This window comes from Sceloporus undulatus, chromosome 3 (genome assembly GCF_019175285.1).
Source record: "Sceloporus undulatus isolate JIND9_A2432 ecotype Alabama chromosome 3, SceUnd_v1.1, whole genome shotgun sequence".
NCBI lineage: Eukaryota > Metazoa > Chordata > Lepidosauria > Squamata > Phrynosomatidae > Sceloporus > Sceloporus undulatus.
Genome location: NC_056524.1, coordinates 116,044,755 through 116,065,257, shown reverse-complemented (window position 1 = coordinate 116,065,257; position 20,503 = coordinate 116,044,755). Strand labels below are relative to the sequence as shown.

Sequence of the window (20,503 nt, the reverse complement as noted above, 5' to 3'; positions counted from 1 at the left end):
TCCTATTTTTTACATGTCATTTTAGCAATGCACTAATAATATATTTACTGATTAGTAAAAGTACTACTGTTACTTTTTTCTGTTTTTCTTTTCTTTTTCAGAAAAAGATGATGATGATGATGATGATGATGATTGGCAGAAATTGGCCAAAATCCCACTAAATGACACCAAATTCCCAATACTGAAATGGTGAACATGGCTGTTGCCTATTGCACTAAGAAAAAGTAATAGTATTACAGGGTGTCTCACTATGCCATCATTAAGTCCTCCTTGCCTCCAAAGTAACACATCATTCATTAATAGTACATGTGTTACACATACTTATGATACCAAACTCAGTTACTTCCAAACTCTGTTCATAAATCACAAGATTCATCACAATCACAATCTTTCTGACAGGTGATATCAAATTAAAGTTTCTCCAGGATAATGTCCCCTGTACAAGAATTCTGGGTGTGCTTGCAAGCCACAATGTGAAGAACAGATCCTATCTCTATTCTTTGGAACCCCAAAATATCTGAAGGCTTCTGAAGGGCCTGTGAGATGGTTTGTAGGGACCACCTCTGCTCAATTTTTGCTAGGAATTAAGATACCCAGTTCCAGTCTTCTCCCCTACACCACCTCAATGGCCTTCTGGACAGTTTCTCTGTCCTCCTGTATCTTAAAGGAAGGTAGCTGAAGTGGGTAGAGAAGAGTGTATCCACAATGAAGAAATAAAGCAGCTGGACACTACTTTAACTGCCACTACTCTACCTGACAGAATCCTGGGATTTATAATTTGGTGAGGCACCAGAGGTCTCTGACATACTAGGCTGAATACTTCACCAAACTACAAATCCCAGGATTCTACAGGATGGAGCCATACAGTTGAAGTAGTGCTAAACTGTTTTATTTCTACAGTGTTGAAGAGCTGGAAGTTGCCAAACTCCAGTCATTAACAGAATCACCTACAGCAACCAGAAACCTGAGCCTTACTAACCATATTAGTGCCCCATTAATCAGGTTATTTCAGATAGGAATTTGTTGTTATATGCTGGGCTTTGACTTATGGTGACCCTACAAGAGACTTCCAAGAGTCACTGTTATTACAGCCCTGCTCAAGTGGTGCAAACTCAGGGCCATGGCTCCCATGGTTGAGTCAGCCTACTTGTAATAAAGCCTTTGTCTTTTCCTATTGCCTTCACCTTTACTGAGGACTATTGTCTTTTCTAAGGAGTCATCTTTCCACAGTATGTCCAAAGTAGCCTCAGTTTGGTCGTGTTGGCTTTTAGTGAGATTTCAGGCTTGATTTGTTCTTAGAGCCATTTATTTGTCCTTTTGGCAGTCCATGGCATCGGTACAGTTCTCCTCTGGCACCACATTTCAAATATACCACATACAAGTCCAAGGCAAATATTGGTTCCATTATTGTCTCTATTGTCTGCAGAGCTCACATGTTTTTCCTGCTTTTTTTGTCTAAGGGTTTGCAACTGTAAATGTGAATTGTTGCATTTGAAAAGATACTGAGAGCACATGCTTTTGATATTTGAAACTTGTGCATGTTGTTTAGCAATGATTAGGTATCTATACATAAAACATTTCATGCTTTTATTTAAATTATCTCTTCCCTTTGACTGTTTGTTCCTGTGCTGATTCATAAAAAATTGCTAGCAGGAAGAGATGATAAGAAAATGACGCTTATATAGAGATTCATTGAGAAAGACTTTATTTTGGCTGCTACACAGTTCCTTTTTGTAACATTCAGCGTGACTTGCTTTCAGTGTTGATTACATTATCTTTTCTTCTAGAGAAACAATGAACTCTTATAATCTGTTTTTAAAAATTATTTTTTAAAAACTACTGTACTTAAACTTTTGCTCTAAAACAGGAATGGGCAACTTATGGCCTTCTAGACATTGTCAAATGGTAACTGCCAACATTTCTCAGCACTAGCTATGCTATGTTTGCTTGGATTTGCAATGTAACAACAGCTGGAAGGCCTCAGGGAACTCACACTGCACTAGAAATAGCCAGCAGACTCTGGCCAAATTTTCCCTGAACTGGGAAACATGGGCCTGAAAAATGCCATTTTTGACTGCAGGTGAATACAATTGAATGCCTCTCCATACTAATGCTATACCAATCCTGCAAAGGCAGAAGGTTGGAGAAGTTGGCTCTTGGGGCCACTACCAACTGATTCTATAGGCCTGTTACAGACTGCCAAAATAAAGCTGCTTCGGGTCTCTTTGGAGGTATGCTGTTTAAATGATGCATGCATCCTAAGAATCCGGAAGCTGCACCAAAGCTGCACTCCAGTGCTTAGGAATGGAGTCTGGCTTTGGCACGACCTCCGGACTCTGCATCATTTAAATAGCATACCTCCAAAGAGATCCAAAGCAGCTTTATTTTGGCAGTCTGTAACAAGCCACAGACACAGTCAAATGCATTGCACATTTAAAAGAAAAACTAGTAAATCAGGCTAGAACTCTTTAAAATGCACCGGCATACTAGGAGCTCTGGTAAATGTTAGGTAGGTGGATGGCACATCCTATGGAATCCTGGGATTTGCTGTTTGGTGGGGCATGGGAGCACTCTGGCTGAGAATTCTAAACTCCCCTCCCTGAATGACAAATCCCAGGATTCCATGGGATGGAACTATTGCAGAGAAGTATGTGGTGTGCAATAATTCCATCCTATGGAACTTCCATTAATAGTTTATTAAAGTATTAATTAAACAATTAGTTTTTAAAGAAACTGCACAATATACACATTGTGTCATATTTGGTCACAACTCTGCCCCCCCCCCCATTTCATATTTTGTTTCTGGCTCCTTCAAAAGTGCCCCTTTTGTTGTCTCTAAGCTTCCTTCCTCGCTGACATTGGATTCAAAATCCCACAAACTACTGAATAGCCAGGGGTGATCAAATTTATAGTACAGAACATCAGGAAACTTCCAAGTCATGGAAAGCTTTGGGTGCTCTTAATAAGTCGTGTTATATTTCTAGTCATAAGAGTTTATCACACGTGAGGAATTTATCTTAATTTTGAATGAAAAGAAAGTGGGACCAAAACGCATTCACATAAAGTCGCTAGTTTAGCGAAATTACATGAATGCTCACTGAATTTGAACTGGCTCCCCATTGCCCAAAACTAGCATGCTATTGCCTGAATGTGCGTGTGGCAGTCTATCACACAATAATGTGAAACCCCATGATTGCATTTGGACTGACTTCCCATTGCCCGAATTTGTGTGTGCCGGTCTATCGTGCAATAACGTTAAACCCCATGATTGCGTTCAGATTGCCATTGGATTATACTTCCAATTTCCCTTGTCTGATAAACTCCATAGTTTATTAGATATGCCCTGACAGTGACAGCTGTTAGCTCACATTATTTTGTTGCATATTGAATAGTATTATTAGTGGATAACTAGTTAAATTTAAGTAATTACTTCTACAATCTGGTAGTGAATGTTTAATTTTCTACCTGTCTTCTCTTTACATACACACTCACACCCCCTCTACCCTTTTGGACCAGGCCCTGTTGGATTTTGCCTTTGATAGTTTCTCAGCTGTAGATGCTTCCTCTTCCATCCTAATTGTATTGCTCCATTAGTAATGTGTAACTGAACATATGGAAACTGACTTATATTAAGCCTGACTCTTGATCCATCTAGTGAAATATTGTCTTCTCCAGCTGACTTCCTAGAGGCTGTATCCAATTTCATTATCCCTCAACCCTAGCTAGTATGGCTAGGACTGATGGGAATGGAATACACCAACATAGCAGAGTTCTGAGTTTTTCAGTCCTGCTTTATGAAGGGATTTTAGCATCTAGCCCTGAGCAATTACCCATTCCTTGCTGCATCTGCTTATATGAATGTTCATGCTGGGTTCATTACTTGTTATCATCGCCACATCCAATAATAAGATTGAAAGTTCTTTGGGGGAAGAGTTTCCATATATAGATGGCTCTAGAGGATGATGATAATAGCAACAAATTAAAAAGAATAGCAAGTTTTGACAGCATGACCTTGCTTGTAGCCTGAGACAGGAATCCTAGTGTCTTTCTCCAGTTTTACAGTGAGTAAGGAAAAATGGAGGATTCTTCAGAAGGATAATCTAGCAAGGAATGTCTGCCTCAGAGGAAAAATGACTCACTGCAATTGAGAATAGGATTAGCCATTCTTGGCAACCAATGTAGATTGCAGAAGGAGTCGTAAAGGCATGTACACAAAATGCAAGCAAGAGGTTTCCATGGAAATAGACTCAGATGTGCTTGTTCTAAGGGGTGGTTCACCCAAGAATATTCATCAGTTTATCTCTAAAACTTCAAGTTATGACTTGAATTTCTGTGATATGATAAGATGAGAAATACAGTACATGTGCAGATAAGGGATGTAGGAATGAGGTGGCGGCATCCTGAGATAGTGAGGTTTCACACTGCTGGTGTTGGATGCCATTGCTGAATGTCCTTCCAGGAATTAGAAAACTAGCACATGGTGCAAATGTTGTCAGTGCTCCTACTTTGTGCTCTAATAGTTTTCTTCTGGTTGTTGTTTGCCTTCAAGTTCTTTCCAGTTTGTGGTGATCCTAGGGTGAATCTATCATGGGGTTTTCTTGGCAAGATTGTTCAGAGGAGGTTTGCCCTGAAACTGAGAGTATGTGACTTGCCCAAGGTTTCCCAGTGTATTTCATGGCCAAATGGGGAATTGAATCCCAGTATCTATAGTCTTAGTCCCAAACTCAAACTACTACACTACAATCAGTAGATTTATGTAGAGAGTTTAGGGAGACTGACAGTCAACTTAGACAGCCAATGCTGAGTGCTGTGAGACAGCATCAAGTATTTACTAAATTAGTACTGTTTGACTACTGTGTTGATTTAGGATGTGGCTATTTATAACCATGGGCACTTTCATCTTCAGCCACAAGTAATACATGCCCATTCTTCTGTCTGTGGACTGTACCATTCTGTTCTATCTCACTCTTCTATGTATGATGATCCATCCTCAGTTGTAAGACATCCAGAATCACCAACAGCCCTTTCACATCACCTCACTTCACCTTCAGCACACAAACACTTCAGTGGACCTGGCTTACACATTGAACAGCCAGACCTCAAGCATTGACTAAAAAAGAGATACATCAAACAATTATTAAACCAGCAACAGGAAGTCAACAGTGTGCTCTTACACATGTTTACCTGGAAATAATTTACACTGCATCCAGTGGGACTTGCCCCATAGCTAGAAAGTGTGTAGAATAGTTTAACATTCCTCCAGTGCTTAAACCATATTCATTTGCTATACCAGGCATTTATTATGAATATTTTTAGAATACACATAGATTTGAGTTAAGCAGACCAGTGTTTAAATAAGTGAACGGAACGTGTTTGATGTGTTCTAGAAATCTTAGAGAGATGTCTAGTATTCTGCTCTGCCATTAGGTACAGATGCAAAAGAGAAGGAAGGGCACGTATAATACTGCAGATTGTAGGGTAAGATGGAGATAGTTCTGTATAACAAAGATCAAAACAACATTAACATGAATCATGAAGAGTGTTTATTGAATAAAACCCAGAGATTTATCATCCAAGTGCTTCACTTAAAGTATAAACAACGTCTTGCGCAACTATTGACTCTAAATCTTTGGAATGTGCATATCCGAGGGGAAATAATAGAAATGACTGTGGCATAAACAGAGAGAGGCAGAAAAGAGATCAAAGGTCAATTTCAAAACTCTTCCTGTGAAGATTAATCTTCCTCTTGGCTTAGCTGGCTTTAGTTACATCCTGGCGGTGTTGCAATAAATAGTAATTGGTGTTCTCATGGATGTTGCTAATGACATCATTTAAATGTCCTAAATTAACTCCTGCTGTACTATATTTACACATTTATAAGTAAGACAGTTACATATGCACTAGAACAGGAGTGGGGAATGTGTGGCCCTCCAGGTATTGCTGGATTACAACACCCATCTGCTCTAGCCAACACAATTAACATGAGCCCTGTTCATGCACATGTTGCTCAAAGCTTGATGTCTACACTCTAATGGGCATTGTGTTGTGCATTTGGAGGCACACCAGAATTTCACTCAACGTTCCAAAAACAGCATATGACATTCCCTTCAACATTTTACAAATTCAAACTGGGATGCTTATGGACATGCAACTTTAGAGACGGGTTAAGATGGGCAAGGTTGTTAATGAGGAAAAATAAATATTCTAGGAGAGGCTGCATTAGTTTGCTTTTGCCTGAGCCTACAGGGAAGGCCAAGATTCTGCCCCTTTCTCATTCCTCCCTGATGAGTTAGTTAAGTGCAAACTACTTTTTACACTTTGAACTCAGTTTGCAGCAACTGAAGTATGATGAAGACATAGGAGGAAGAAGAAAAACAGGGACCAATGGCCCCACCAATGAGATAACAGCCACCCAGTGTCGTAACAGGATTTTGGATCTTCCCGGAAGATCCAGAGCAAAAGGTGAGAACAGATTTACCATCCCAGTAACACAGGAGCCATAAGACATTGCTAGTAGCTTATAGTCATAGAAAGACAGACACTTCTTTCAAGCTTACCATTTCAAAAGAAAAAAGTGAAAGCAAGAAGCTTGAGATGAGGGTTCTCAAGTCTTATGAAGTTTCCCCAGCCTGTTGGAATGGCTACTGGCTGACAGTTGTTACGAGATTTCACCTAAACATTAGAAAGAACTTCCTGATGGTAAGAGCTGTTTGACAATGGAATATGCTGCCTTGGAGAGTGGTGGAGTCTCCTTTTTGGAGATTTTTAAACAGAGGCTGAATGACCATCTGTCGGGGATTCTTTGACTGTGTATTCCTGCATGGCCAGGGGTTGGACTGGATGGCTCTTGTGGTGTCTTCCAACTATTCTATGATTCTTTGAGAAGATAGTCTCATGCAATGGCAATCCTTGGTTTTGGCTACTGGAGACACTTGGAGATGCAGAAGGCTAACTGCTCTGTGTATATGCAGCTTCTGGGGAATAGAATCAGGTATTGCCAGCAACTGAATACCTGTTTCCCTGGGTCATTTAGTGCATAGATAACCTTAGTCACATATCCTTCATGTACTTTGGCAATAGGCTGAATTGTAACTCATGTCCAGGAGGAATTCCGATGAAACTCCCCATTCTGTAGGGTTGTGCATTCCCAGTAAATGGTTCCTTTCCACTCCCCTAATACTTCTCTGTACTGAACAGCCTGTGTGCCCTGAGGCGAGTGACTCTAGCCAAAGAGGGATGCGCCCTTCACTATTCTGCTAATTGAGTGAAGGGGCAAATGATCTATAGGAAAAAGTTGCATCATTAACTTAATTGAGGGCAAAGCCTAATTAGAGGGGAAGTGAAGTAGACAGAGCCAGAGACACAGCAGGCCTTCACGTGAGATGTCAACAAACAGACATTGTAACTAAAACCAGACAGCAAGGGCAGGGCTTCATTTACATCATCAGTTTCAATGTTCACCAGGAGAGAGAGGGAAAAGAGAGAGAGAGAGAGAGAGATTACATTTGGGAGAAGGAAAACACAAAATATTTATGGAAATCAGGTCATCAAGCTCCATTCTTTCTAAAAAGAGAGAAAACATTTCCTGATGCTAATTAAAAAGGCTCTTTAGCAAAGAGGACTGAGATCTGCTTCAACTGAGCTGAACTCTAAATTCCAGCAGAAATCTAAAATTTGGATACTGCCATCTGCTTATTGGAAAAAATACACCAAGACCCTATTCTGAAAATATGCTCTTCTGGGAACATGTTTAAATGGGTCCATGTAGCTCATAACAGAGCATGTGTTACACACATGACTGAACCAAGAATTCATCATCAAATGAAAGGAAACCTAGAGAGCAGTACTTGCAAAGATTTCTTTGTGGAATGCTTCTGTTGCTACGTATATCAGTCTATATGGGATTAGCCATTTGTCTATCAACTGCTGAAAGGCCAGTCAACATGTAGGTAAATCTCACTGGAGAAGGGAGGGGAGGAAGCAATTCTATCATGGAGAAGCAGCTGATCTCAGCTCATAAACTGTGAGATTGTGCTCACAAATGGAGTGCATCCTTCTTTTCCTTCCCCTTGAAATCCAGAGCGGTTGCATCTTCACCATCTGAACAGCCTCTTCACCTCTTGAACTTCCCCCTCTACTGATAACAGTCCCTTCTAAGATTTGACAGCTATGGTGGTGTGGGGATTTTTGGGCACAATATAAAGGGCTAAAGTATAGCTCCCTGCACCTAACCCCCAAAGAAACTTACATTTGTGTAAGACACATGTATGCATGTGCCACTAATATTTTCTGGCACTCTACCACTGCTTGATTTTATTGCTATGATTTTACTTCTATAAGCTCCCTTTAGTCAACCTTGCAGTGTTTAAAAAAAGCGGGAGAGGATGCAGGGCTTGCATTGAAACAATACAGGAAAATAATAAACAAGAAATGATAGCAGTATCTTATACATCTTGTGAAAACACGTTACCTTACAACTGGCTGGTGTAAATGTGAACCAAGCAAATTCTTGAGGGATATGGGAGATCTGATGGCATACTACATAGAATTATGGTATAAAAGGTATTCTTTATTGCCTATTAAAGGGAGCCAGCATGGTTAGTGGTTTGAGCATTGGATGGTGACTCTGGAGACCAAGGTTCAGATCCCTGCTCAGCCATGGAAACCTAATGGGTGACCTTGGTCATGTCATATCTTCTCAGATTCAGAGGAAAGCAAAGACAAACTCTCTCTGAATAAGCTTTGCCAAGAAAACACCTTAAACTGGAAATTAGTCAAAGGCACACAATGACAACAACAATTGCTAATGAAACTTCAGTCACAGAAGGGAAAAACAAAGTATAATTCAAAAGCGCTACTGTACTCATCCCTTCCTCCCAGTACATGACCAATTCCTCCTGCCTAACATGAATTACCATCCTATCTGGCACATGTTTATGTTTCAATCCATGGCTACCCCAGAGTACATTAGTTTCATGGCACATTAAGTAGCATTTTCTTTCCATCTTCTTATTCTCCAATATGGAAAAGTGATTTAAAATCAGGACCATCTGTCAAGTATTGCCTAAAATATAAATTAGGCAGTGCATTGTATTACTTAGAGAATATGCTAAACATATTAACAATTACAAAGAAAGAATTGATATTGCAAAATGTACTTTTACCTACAGGGCTGAACAGACGTCAGGCTTCAGATATCTACTTTGTTTATACTACAAGCCCAAGCTCCACCTGGTGGATCCAGGAACAAAATAGTTGTTTGGGAAGTAGAGGGGTCAAATGGGAGGGGGGGGGATAGGGATGTCTCTGAGCCCAATAACTTATTTTTTACAGATCTTGGAAGTTTTAGTTTAAAAAAAAAATCTCAGAAACCCTCCACCCATCCACATGAATATTTTGGGAATTGTAGTCCAAGAAAAGTTAATTTCCTAATTCTTGTTTTACGTACCACAATTGAGCTCTAAGTCATTTAATCAGGAATGAGCCAAGTTGTTGTTTTACCTGAGGCAGAACACAAAATAGTATTTTCAACTAAGGATGTACCCCCACTGCAGAATGATAGCAGTTTCACAGCACTTTAACTGCCATGGCTCCATCCCCAGGGAATCCTGAGATTTGTAGAGGTTATTTTGTTTTGTTTTGAAACTACTTAGAATTGTCTGGGAAAGAGGCCCCAATGCCATAGTTCAGAGGCATTCAGTTCTGCACCAAATTATGAGCTCCAGGATTTTGTAGGATGTGGTGCCATGGCAGTTGAAGTGGTATCATAGTGTTACAATTGTGCAGTGCTGATATGGCATAAGCCAAAGTTTAGAATATTCAGATTTAGCCATGTAAGAAAATACCCAAAGTTCCACCCTCCTATCTCAGGCAGCAAAAATATGGTGATAACTAATTAAATAATAAAATAGTAACTGTCCTTTCACAGCATCCTGGGGAGGCAGGATAATAATAATAATAATAATAATAATAATAATAATAATAATAATAATAATAATAATAATAATAATAATAATTATTATTATTATTATTACTTGAAGTGCCCACTTGCCCTGCTTTTCACACACAAAAATCCACTCCTACATGCCTTCTCCAGATCTCCAGAGATCTCCCAGAGTAGATCTACTTTGTGCCCATCCTTTCTGGTGGGAAAGTTAGAACTGTGTTCCTCAGTTAAATTTGTTTATTCAATGACTTGACTTGCTATGTGCAAATAAATCAATTCATTTTCTCCAGTTTCTCAAAAGTGACTGAGTAAATACATTTGATGTAAAAATGAACCAAAAGCACCCTTATCTCTTATCATCCTCATAGCCCTTCTCTGAACTTTCTCTAACCTGTCTATATCCTTAAAACGAGGCACCCAGAACTGAACATATCATTTTAGATGAGGCCTGACCAGTGCATAATATAAGGGGACTATTACTTCTATGACTTGGAAACTATGCATCTATTAAGGCAGACTAAGATGGTATTTACCTTCTTTGTTGCAGCATCATACTGATGGTAGATGTTTAACTTATGATCAACAATACCCCCAAGATCCTTTTCATATGTAAGACTGCTGAGCCCTCATCCTATACCTGTGCATTTGGTTTTAGTTGCCTAAACAGAAAATTTTGCATTTGTCTCTGTTTAATTTCATTTTATTAGTTTTAGCCCAGTTTTCCAGTTTATCAAGGTCTTTTTGAATTCTGATTTTATCTTCCAATGTGTTAGCTACCCCTGCCAGTTTTGTATCATTTGCAAATTTGATAGGGATTTCACTGACATCTAAGTATTCCTTGACTAAGAAAACCCTATAGAATTAATGGAGTCACTATAAGTCAACAGGAGACTTGAAGGCACACCAAGCCACTAGTATTTAATGAAGTAACCTTCCAAGTTCTGAATCAAATGAACTACAGGTTGGAATGATCTTCATTTATATTGTTTATATATGTCTCAGCATCAACAACAACAACAACAACAACAACAACAACAACAACAATAAAACTTTATTTATATACCGTCCTTCGAAACATCAGGGCAGTTAACAACAATAATACATACATCCAATACAGATTAATAGCAGTGCAATTAAAACAATAAAAATTTCAATATATCATTGTTTTAGTGCCAGTGTTAGTGTTAGTATGTTTCATGTCTGTGTCTTCTATACTATATAAATTGCAAGGATCATGGGGGAAATGATTTGGACTGACCTGAGATCTCATTCTTCATGATATGCAGTACTGCTAGGGAGACAGGAAGTTAGCTCTAATCACACAGTACTATTAATAATTAGGCTTAGATAATAGATCTGGAGATTCCAATAGCCAATTTACCAAACATTTACCTGTTTCTCCCCATACCCCATCTCTCTTAAAATGATACTAATTAAATTAGAGTTTTCCAGTTTAAACTATTTATGTATTACACCAAATCACTACAGATGTCTTCCCTATTGTGCATGCAGTTTGTTGTGCAACTAAGAGCTTGGTTTGTCCTTATATTAGTAGAGTATCTGAAATGTTAACACAATTATTCTCAGTTGTTACAAAGATGAATGCATCTTTGTGAACATATTTTTAGACCTATGGTGCCCTCATTAATCATTGATTCTAAAAAGAAAAGTATAGACTGATTAATTATTTCTTTTGAAACATTGGATTGGATCCAGACATAAAGCAGATCAGTTGAAACCAATAGGGTTAAAGGTTCGATGAATCTATTCTGCATATGACTAAGTCTGAATCCAATCCCTCATATTTAAAGGAAACTGTGCGGCCTTTATTGGCCAACTGAAATGCACACAATACATCATGAAGCTTTCAAAGCTCCACTGGCTTCTTCATCAGGGAAATTGTTTTAAAAATCATACATGAAAAGAAAAGTGATGATGGTAGAGTCATCCCTGTTCTGTGTGAAGCTAACTCTGCCTTTCTAAGGCACAGAACATTGCATTTCTCAAGAAGTCCTTCTACTGTTGCATCTGTATAGCTAAAGCTTGTCAATTGTAGTCCAAATGAAAACATTTTACCTTTGTTTAAGGTAAAAAAAACCTCAAAGAATTAAGTCCCTGTCTAACCTTGATCTCAAGGGAAGTTATTTTTCTTTTGATAATGGAATTGAAATGTTATTACCTGTCTTTTATTGCCCTTTGTCCCTGGTCCCCACATGGCCAAGAAGGGGAGTGGGCTTTGCCTGCATTCAAATCCTTTCAGAAGAACTGAACTTCAACAGAAACAACATCTGATGGTGATTATATCAAAGTATCTTTAGTAAGCATGAAGGAAGACACTGATTTCCATCTCCCTCCTTTTATGCTTCAATGTCTGAATAATGCTAGAAGCAAAGAAGAAGTGAGAATAACTTTCTGTTACCATTATAGTTGATTTTAATTTTTTCCTGTTTTAATCTGTCCTGTAAATCATCTTGGGTTCCATATTGGTAGAAAGGAGGCATTTTGTATATTATATATATGTATGTGTACATGCCCTCACATGCACACACACACAAAGAGAGAGAGAGAGAGAGAGAGAATTACCTGAAAGAGTAATGCTCATCTTCCATCAGCTGAGTACCATATATGAACAAACCTGTTTATGGTAATTAAAGTTCATGGCATTCCAACAATGGTATTATCATAAATTAATTTTTAAATAGAAGTTGATTAGTAAAATATGTGATAGACCAAAATGTATAGCTAGATAGAATCAAGACTCAGTTGAAGATTTAGGAGAATGTCCATGTGTAAACCAAAAGATCAAAACAGGACGTGAAACCAAGATGGTATGATTCATCCTGATCCTTGAAGCCCTGTGGACCTATTTGACCATGTTACCTTTTGAAAACTTTGTTCATCTTCTCCAATGTTTTCTAACCTTTTTTTTTCTTTTTTTTCTTTCTGTGGTCCTCAGGCTGGTCCTTCTACAAAAACACCTCTCAAGTCCAAGCCTTAATGTTGTACATATACAATAACCTCAAGTTGAAATTTCACCTTGGATTGATGAATCATTCCATCCATCATCCATCCAGGTATTCATTGCATTATTTATATATTTCTGCAACGTTACCCTTCTGAATGTGCCCTCATGTGGTAAGATCTGGTATTTATATCATCAGGGATATGGAAAAATAATTTCGCATTCTGATCAAGAAAAAAAATCACTGGAATTACACCAAAATCTATGATGCCCTATTTGCTTCAACAATGACATTTTACTAAAATACTGTTTCACTGAAAAACCTGTTCACACTAGGTCTGCAACAATGGCTTTATCATAAATGAATGTCTTATAGATGGATGAGCATGTAGCAGAAACTCAAAAACACCTTTTCCAGTGAAGTATCAGTAGGACAGAGAAGAATATCCCCAATCCTTGTGCCTGGACCAACATCTTGTTTAAACCCCCCCCCCCCTCGCCAAAGAGTAACAGATAAAACTAGAAGCAGAATGTTTGCGACATGACTGAATAAAATGCATTATTTGAACACTTTTTATTCCCTGTTGCAAAGATTAATGTTTGTAATAACAAACACCAGCAAAATGCAGACTGGATGAGAGAGGGGAGGATGGAAGAAGAAGAGGAAGAGGAAGAAGAGGAGGAGGCGGTGGTAGAAGTGATGGAGGAGGTTGCCACTGCTGTTATGTGCCATCAAGTCAATCTCAATTTATGGCAAGTCTCTCAGAGTTTTCTTGACAAAGTTTATTCACAGGACATTTTCCATGGTCTTCCTCTGAAGCTGACTTGCTCAATGTCACCCAATGGGTTTCCATAGCTAAGGAGGAGTTGAAACCTGGTCTCCCATGCTTCAAGTCCAACAATCAAACTAGTACAATATGCTGGCTTTATGAATAAAAAGTAGTAGTGCATACAGAATGTTCCATGTTTTATCACCAGCATTTCCACTTCCACATTCTCACACAGTAAGATTAAGTAAGATCTCTGCCTGTTGTCTTGGACAGCCACAATCAGACCAAATTATATTACTATAGTGAATGAAGCCTACCAGATACTTAGCCTGATTATCCCAATTTTTGTAGTCCCATATGTAAAGCATAAAGAGATTTATGAAGTTTCTTGCGGGAGATGCTGCCAGGAGAAACTGAAGACAGATGGCTGCCCAAGAGAAAATAAAAGATGGGTTTCTTTAAACAGCCCCATCCCACCCCACCAGAATCCTCAAAATAACATTTCCGCCATTTTTGTATCATACAGGGGATGCACACCCTGAGCCCATAGACCAAATTATTCCTTCCTTGGTGAGGGTGTTATTGACTACTACCTCCATGGTTCCTTCTATGCCTAGCCAATGAGTGGGTGTCACTGGCATACAAAAGTATCTGTGGTGTTTCCATGGATGCTTTAGGAATGCCAGTGGGTGTTATTATATTATCTGTTATTTAAAGTCATATCATTTTGTTGTTGACTTTGTTGCTTGGAAGCCTGTAGGATCCTGGCTACATAACATTGTGATTATGTTAACACTGATGTCAGCTGCCGTGAGTACAGCAGAACTATTGGACAGATTTGTTACTGAAAGATTTGGTACCAGTATACCTTAAATGTCAGCACCATTGGATATTTCAAGTTTTTAAAATATCAACACTATTCTTGTAACCACGGGGGTGGGGGAGAATGCAATTTCATTTCATCATTTGTGATTTATAGGGGTGGCGGGGGGTGGGGGAAGCTTAGTAGTTTCCACAAAGACCTCAAAGGGGAAATGCTCAAACAGTAGGTCAAACTTTCATTCACATGTTTTGTGATAAAAGGCTGACTGTAGCTTTTGAGATGTGCTTCCAGTCTCAGACAATAGCAATTGCAGAGCAAGACTGATAATAGGATTTAGCATAAATCCTCCACAGGAAGTGAACAGTTGTACTGGCAAATAATTAGCCGAGGGAACATTTTGCAGCAACATCAGGATGCCGCTCTGCTTTTAACGGCTTTGATTGCTGCAATTGTGATCAAGAAAAAGGGAGAGAGACTGGAGCGGTGGAGGGAAGAGATCTAAAGCCAAAGCAAATCTAAAAATTGTTGACTCGTGAAGGTTTATCCCTCTCCTGGATGGGCCTTAACCACAGTGAGTGAGATGCTCAGTGTGTGCGGGCATGCAAGGTTCTTTCAGAAGTTCTCTCTAAATCTCTTTTCTTTTTTTAGAGAATTCTTTTTAATTGCAAGGTGGATTGTGTTTATTTTGCACGGCTAACAAGCGGGTTCAAAGCAATACTTTGATCTTGAACCCCTGCCAGATTCTTAAAGGCAAAAGCCCCTCCTGTGCAGTGCAAAAAGAAGGGGAAAAAAGAGGGGGAAGGAAAAACGCAGACCTGCATTCACAAAGCCGGCCTAATTTGCAAAGGAATGTCAAAATTCCTGGCACAGCTCAGGGCTAGGATGCATGTGGAGGCGACAGATCTTTTCTAAACACAGAGAGGTCTATTTATTTTACTGTTGCTAGTTTCATTTGTCACTGTTCTTCAAGGCAAGTTCAGAGGGAAATGGAAGAATAACAGCTATTCTTCCCTGTTTGGACTGGCAAAAACCATTGCTGAGGAACAAGTATCCCGGAGTATTTGTTTATTAATTACATTTACACCTTGCTCTTCAGCCAACACTGGCTTTCAGCAGCTTAACAATTAAAATCTACCACAGCTATACAGTGGAAGTTGTTAGAGATTCATAGTGGGAAGATCTGGGGGACAGAGGTGGTGGGGGGAGGCTGAGGCTTATGAAACATCCTTCACTTTCCCACCACCACCACCCTTTGTGCTTGCTAAAGCCTGCTTGGTTAGTTTGTTCTTTCACGTGCCCTAAGAAAAAAAATTGCTTAAATTGCTCTATCTTTTACAAAAATACACAATCTGTATTCTTCTAACTGAAGAGAGATGTACAGGCCTGTTCCTCTGCAGCACCAGTACGAATGATGACAGCGGATTCCTTATACATGTCTGATCTAGTTTTTGGTCATCTCCTTAGAGTACCAACACTTGTAATGCCAAGCCTTAAAGAAAAATAAGGAAAACATGGATGTCCTTTTCACTTAAATTCTGCTAATGATGCGGTCCACCTGTAATACTGTGTCCAGTTCTGGGCACCACAATTCAAAAAGGACATTGAGAAACTGGAGCGTGTCCAAAGGAGGGCGACTAAAATGGTGAAGCATCTGGAAACCATGCACTATGAAGAATGACTTAGGAAGCTGGGGATGTTTAGCCTGGAGAAGAGAAGGTTAAGAGGTGATATGATAGCCCTGTTTAAATATTTGAAGGGATGTCATATTGAGGAGGAAACTAGCTTGTTTTCTGCTGCTCCAGAGAACAGGACGCGGAACAATGGATGCAAGCTACAGGAAAAGAGATTCCACCTCAACATTAGGAGGAACTTCCTGACAGTAAGGGCTGTCCGACAGTGGAACAAACTCCCTTGGAGTGTAGTGGAGTCTCCCTCCTTGGAGGTCTTCAAACAGAGGCTGGATGGCCATCTGTCAGGATGCTTTGATTGAGAGTTCCTGCATGGTAGGGGGTTGGACTGGATGGCCCTTGTGGTCTCTTCCAACTCTACGATTCTATGATTCTGTGATTCTATGATTCAATCCTCTTAAAGAAGGATACAGGGGATGTAGTAGATGACTTTCTTCAGGATGGATCCTGTACCTTTTCAACTCTGTCAAAAACACTGAGAAGCCTGTGCCATTGGTTGCTGGAAGTGATGGTAGAAGGAGTGTCTTGGACAATATTCTACCCATCTCTCCACCTATGAACATCCTAAGAGCACAGGTTTGGAAAATGTACTCTTATGACTAAAGCTCCCAGAATCCCTAGCAGTAAGGATCACTTACCTTTCTGGCTAAGGTATTTCTGGGTATTGTAGTAAGAAAGTAATTTTCCCAGGCTCTTTGAGCATCTTGTTGGTCTACCCTAAGGCCTATTTAATCCAACATCCATTTCCTCACAGTGGCCAACCAGGTTCCTACAGGAAACTCACAGTCAGGTACATAAAGAAATGTAGCAGTCCTAACAATTACTTTCAGGGATGTGTTTGTTTTTATTGTTGTGTGCCTTCAAGTCAGTTCCAATTTATGGTGACCCTAAAGCAAACCTATAATATAGTTTTCTTGGAAAATTTCTTCAGAAGAGGTTTGCCAGTGGCATCCTCTGAGGCTGAGAGAGTGTGATTTACCATGACATAACATGGGGAATATAATAGAAGCACACCTTATTTACCCAAAGGAAGTTTCTAGCCAGGCAATTAAAATATGATTTCAACTTCTTCCTCCTTTCTTTCAGGCTCCCCACTCCATATTTATTAAGAATTGGCAGCAAACTCTGGACTCATCTATACAAAGAAATCCAGTGGCAAAAATGTAAGTCATAATTAAAAATTGGAAATAAAAGCATGCATACAAAACACTGAACAGGAAATAGGGAGAGCAGAGAAAATGGAAGAATGCCATGTTTCCTTTGTGTTTGTTTTTTGTAGATCATTTCTGCAGATTAAAGCACAAAGCATATGTTTTGCCATATGCATTGTATTTAAGGTTTATTAGTGCAGTAATTCCAGGCCTCAAGCTTTGGCTTTCTTTATAGCCTATTATGGTCTACAGGAAATGGCCCAGGCCCCTGTGGCTCAATGTAATCTTGTACTCTTGTCAGTTTAGGAAGGGAGTATCTTTTTTGGTATTTGACTATGTCCCAACTGGATGTGACAGAGGAATCCAAAGTGTCTAAATCCAGAGGCAAACTGATACCACAGGAACAGAGTCAATATCTTTTTCAGTTCAAAATATGTATTGTTTCTCTTAGGACCTGGGCTTCATAGTTTCTTCACAATCTGTGAGTTGGTACTTCAAGTTTACATTGTCTGGAACCTGAACTTCTTTGTGTTCTCACTGTATTGTAATTCAAGAATGTTCAGGTAACCCTATACCAACATATTCAGTTCCTCCATAGCCCTCTTTTGAATTAGACGTTGTTTCAAACAAAGCTGGAGGTAGCTCTATCATGAATTAGAGTGAGACACCCACTTCAGCTGGGAGATGCTGGGAAGAAGGAATGTTAAACCTCTATATTCTCCTAAGTTTCTAGTTATTCCCTTCTTTTGAAGGACAGAATAAATGATCTCCTGTCCCCAGGTGTGGTGGAAGATGCCATTATATCACCAGTAATCCAGTAAAATTCAACTGATAATCTGATCATCTTCTATATGTGGAATGAGGGGTGGGGTGCATCTGATGCTACCCACTCACCCCCTGCAGGAAAATGACTTAGGATGGCCATGACCAAAGATGTGTGTGTTTATAAAGTTCTCTCTCAATAACTATAATTTTCATGGATCAGCAGGAAGAAACAGGTAACCTTGGCACCTGTCTGTCCGGTGTTAATGCATACTTTTCAACTTCTGCAATCTGATGATGTGGACAGGATACTTGGAAAGGTCAAAGCCACCACATGTGTCTTAGACTTTTGTCTGTCCTGGCTTATCGAACAGGCCAGAGGAGGACTGGCTTAGTGGGTGAAGGAGGTAGTCAGTGCCTCCCTACAGCAAGGCAGAGTTCCATCTTGTCTAAAGGAGGTAGTTGTGAGGCCTTTGTTAAAGAAAAGTGTCCCCTCAATCCTGCTAGCATAAATAATTATCGGCCAATGTCTACTTACCTACCATTTTTGGGCAAGGTAGTGGAACATGTGGTGGCTTACCAACTCCAGGAGTTTCTGGATGAAATTGATTATGTATATCCATTTCAATCTGGTTTCAGGCCCGGTTATGGAACAGAGACAGCCTTGGTCGCCTTGGTGGATGACCTACGCAGGGAACTGGACAGGGTGAGTGTGTCCCTGCTAGTTCTGCTAGACATCTCAGTGGCTTTTGATACCATCAGCCATGGCATCCTTCTGGGCTGCCTGTCTGGGATGGGGCTTGGAGGTATTGTTAAACAGTGGCTCCATTCCTTCCTGGAAGGGTAAACACAGAAGGTGGTGCTGGAGGACTCCTACTCAATCCCCTGGCCATTGGCCTGTGGGATTCCTCAGGATCCCGTGTTGTCCTCTGTGCTATTTAGCATATACATGAAACCACTGGGAAAGGTCATATGGAGTTTTGGGTGCAGTGCCACCAGTATGCAGATGATACTAAGCTCTACTACTCCTTTCCACCTCAGTTGAAGGATGCTGTCCTGGTCTTAAACCAGTGTCTGTCATCAGTAATGGACAAGTAATGGAACAGTAATTAGGGCAAACAAATTGAAACTTAATCCCAACAAGAAAGAGATGCTCCTGATCAGTTGGAAGGCAAATCAGAGAATAGGGATAAAGCCTGTGTTATATGGGATTACACTCCCCCTGAAGATGCAGGTTCGCAGTATAAGGGTACTCCTGGACTCAGCTCTCAACCTGGAGGCCCAGGTCTCTGCAGTGACCAGGATTGCTTTTGAACATTTAAAATGTGTGAACCAGCTGTGCCCGTTCCTTGAAATGCCAGATCTGGCCTCAGTGGTACATGTCTTGATTATATCCCATTTGGATTACTGTAATGCATGCTACATGGGGCTGCTTTGAAGAGTGTTTGGAAACTTCAGCTGGTGAAGTTTCCAAACAAAGAGCTGCAGCAAGGCTGTTAACAAGGACAGGTTACAGAGACCACACGATGCCCTTCTTCAAAACAGCTCCACTAGCTGACAATTTGTTTCAGGGCACAAATGAAAGTGCTGGTTACGACCTATATGGCTCAGGTCGAGGCTATTTGGCAGACTGTATCTCCATGTATAAACCAGCCCAGGCTTTGCAATCTTTGGGAGAGGCTTTTCTCTCTGTCCTACTACCACCATCACAAGTATGGTTGGTGGCAACACAAGAGAGGGTCTTTTCATGGCTGCCCCTAGACTCTGGAAATCCCTGCCTAGGGAAACCAGAATGGCCCCTTCCTTGTTATCCTTATGCTGGCAGGTTAAAACCTACCTATTTAGACAGGCTTTTAAAACAGAAAGTCTTTACAGCATGTGATGTTGCTGCATTGTTTTAAAATATTTTAACATTTTTATCTCTTTAATTGTATTTCAATTGTATTTTATTCTTTTAATATGTAACTTGTTTTAATATTATAATAATTTAATTCTATTTTAATGTACTATTTTTGTATGCTTTTAATTGTACCGTGAGCTGCCCTGAGTCTCAATTTTGGGGAAAGGATGGGATATAAATAAGTAAATAAATAAATAAGTTGAATATGCCCAGTAGCCCCTGGAACCCACATTATTTTGGCCCTATCACATCTTTGATCTTTGCCCTTATATTAATTGCTGTTGCCGGTTTTATTCTGCTTCATTTTTTTTATTTGTCTCTTACTTCATTTTTATGGGTTTTATACTGGAATATACACAGAGAGTTTTTGTTATTTGTTGCTATAGAAATGCTACAAGTTATTAATAAACCAAACAAATAAAATCAGTCATTAACATTAGGTTAACTCTCATTTTCAATCTGAGGATAAGAACAATGAATGGGCTGTGCTTCGCCCAAGAT

General features: G+C 39.7%; 1 long non-coding RNA gene across 1 annotated transcript; it reads left to right on the top strand.

Moving 5' to 3' along the window:
- The first annotated feature begins 14,942 nt into the window (after positions 1-14,942).
- On the top strand, positions 14,943-18,841 carry LOC121927311. The gene is made up of 3 exons (XR_006103175.1): positions 14,943-15,072; positions 17,276-17,352; positions 18,742-18,841. It is a non-coding gene; the product is annotated as an uncharacterized LOC121927311 (long non-coding RNA).
- The last annotated feature ends 1,662 nt before the right edge of the window (positions 18,842-20,503 follow it).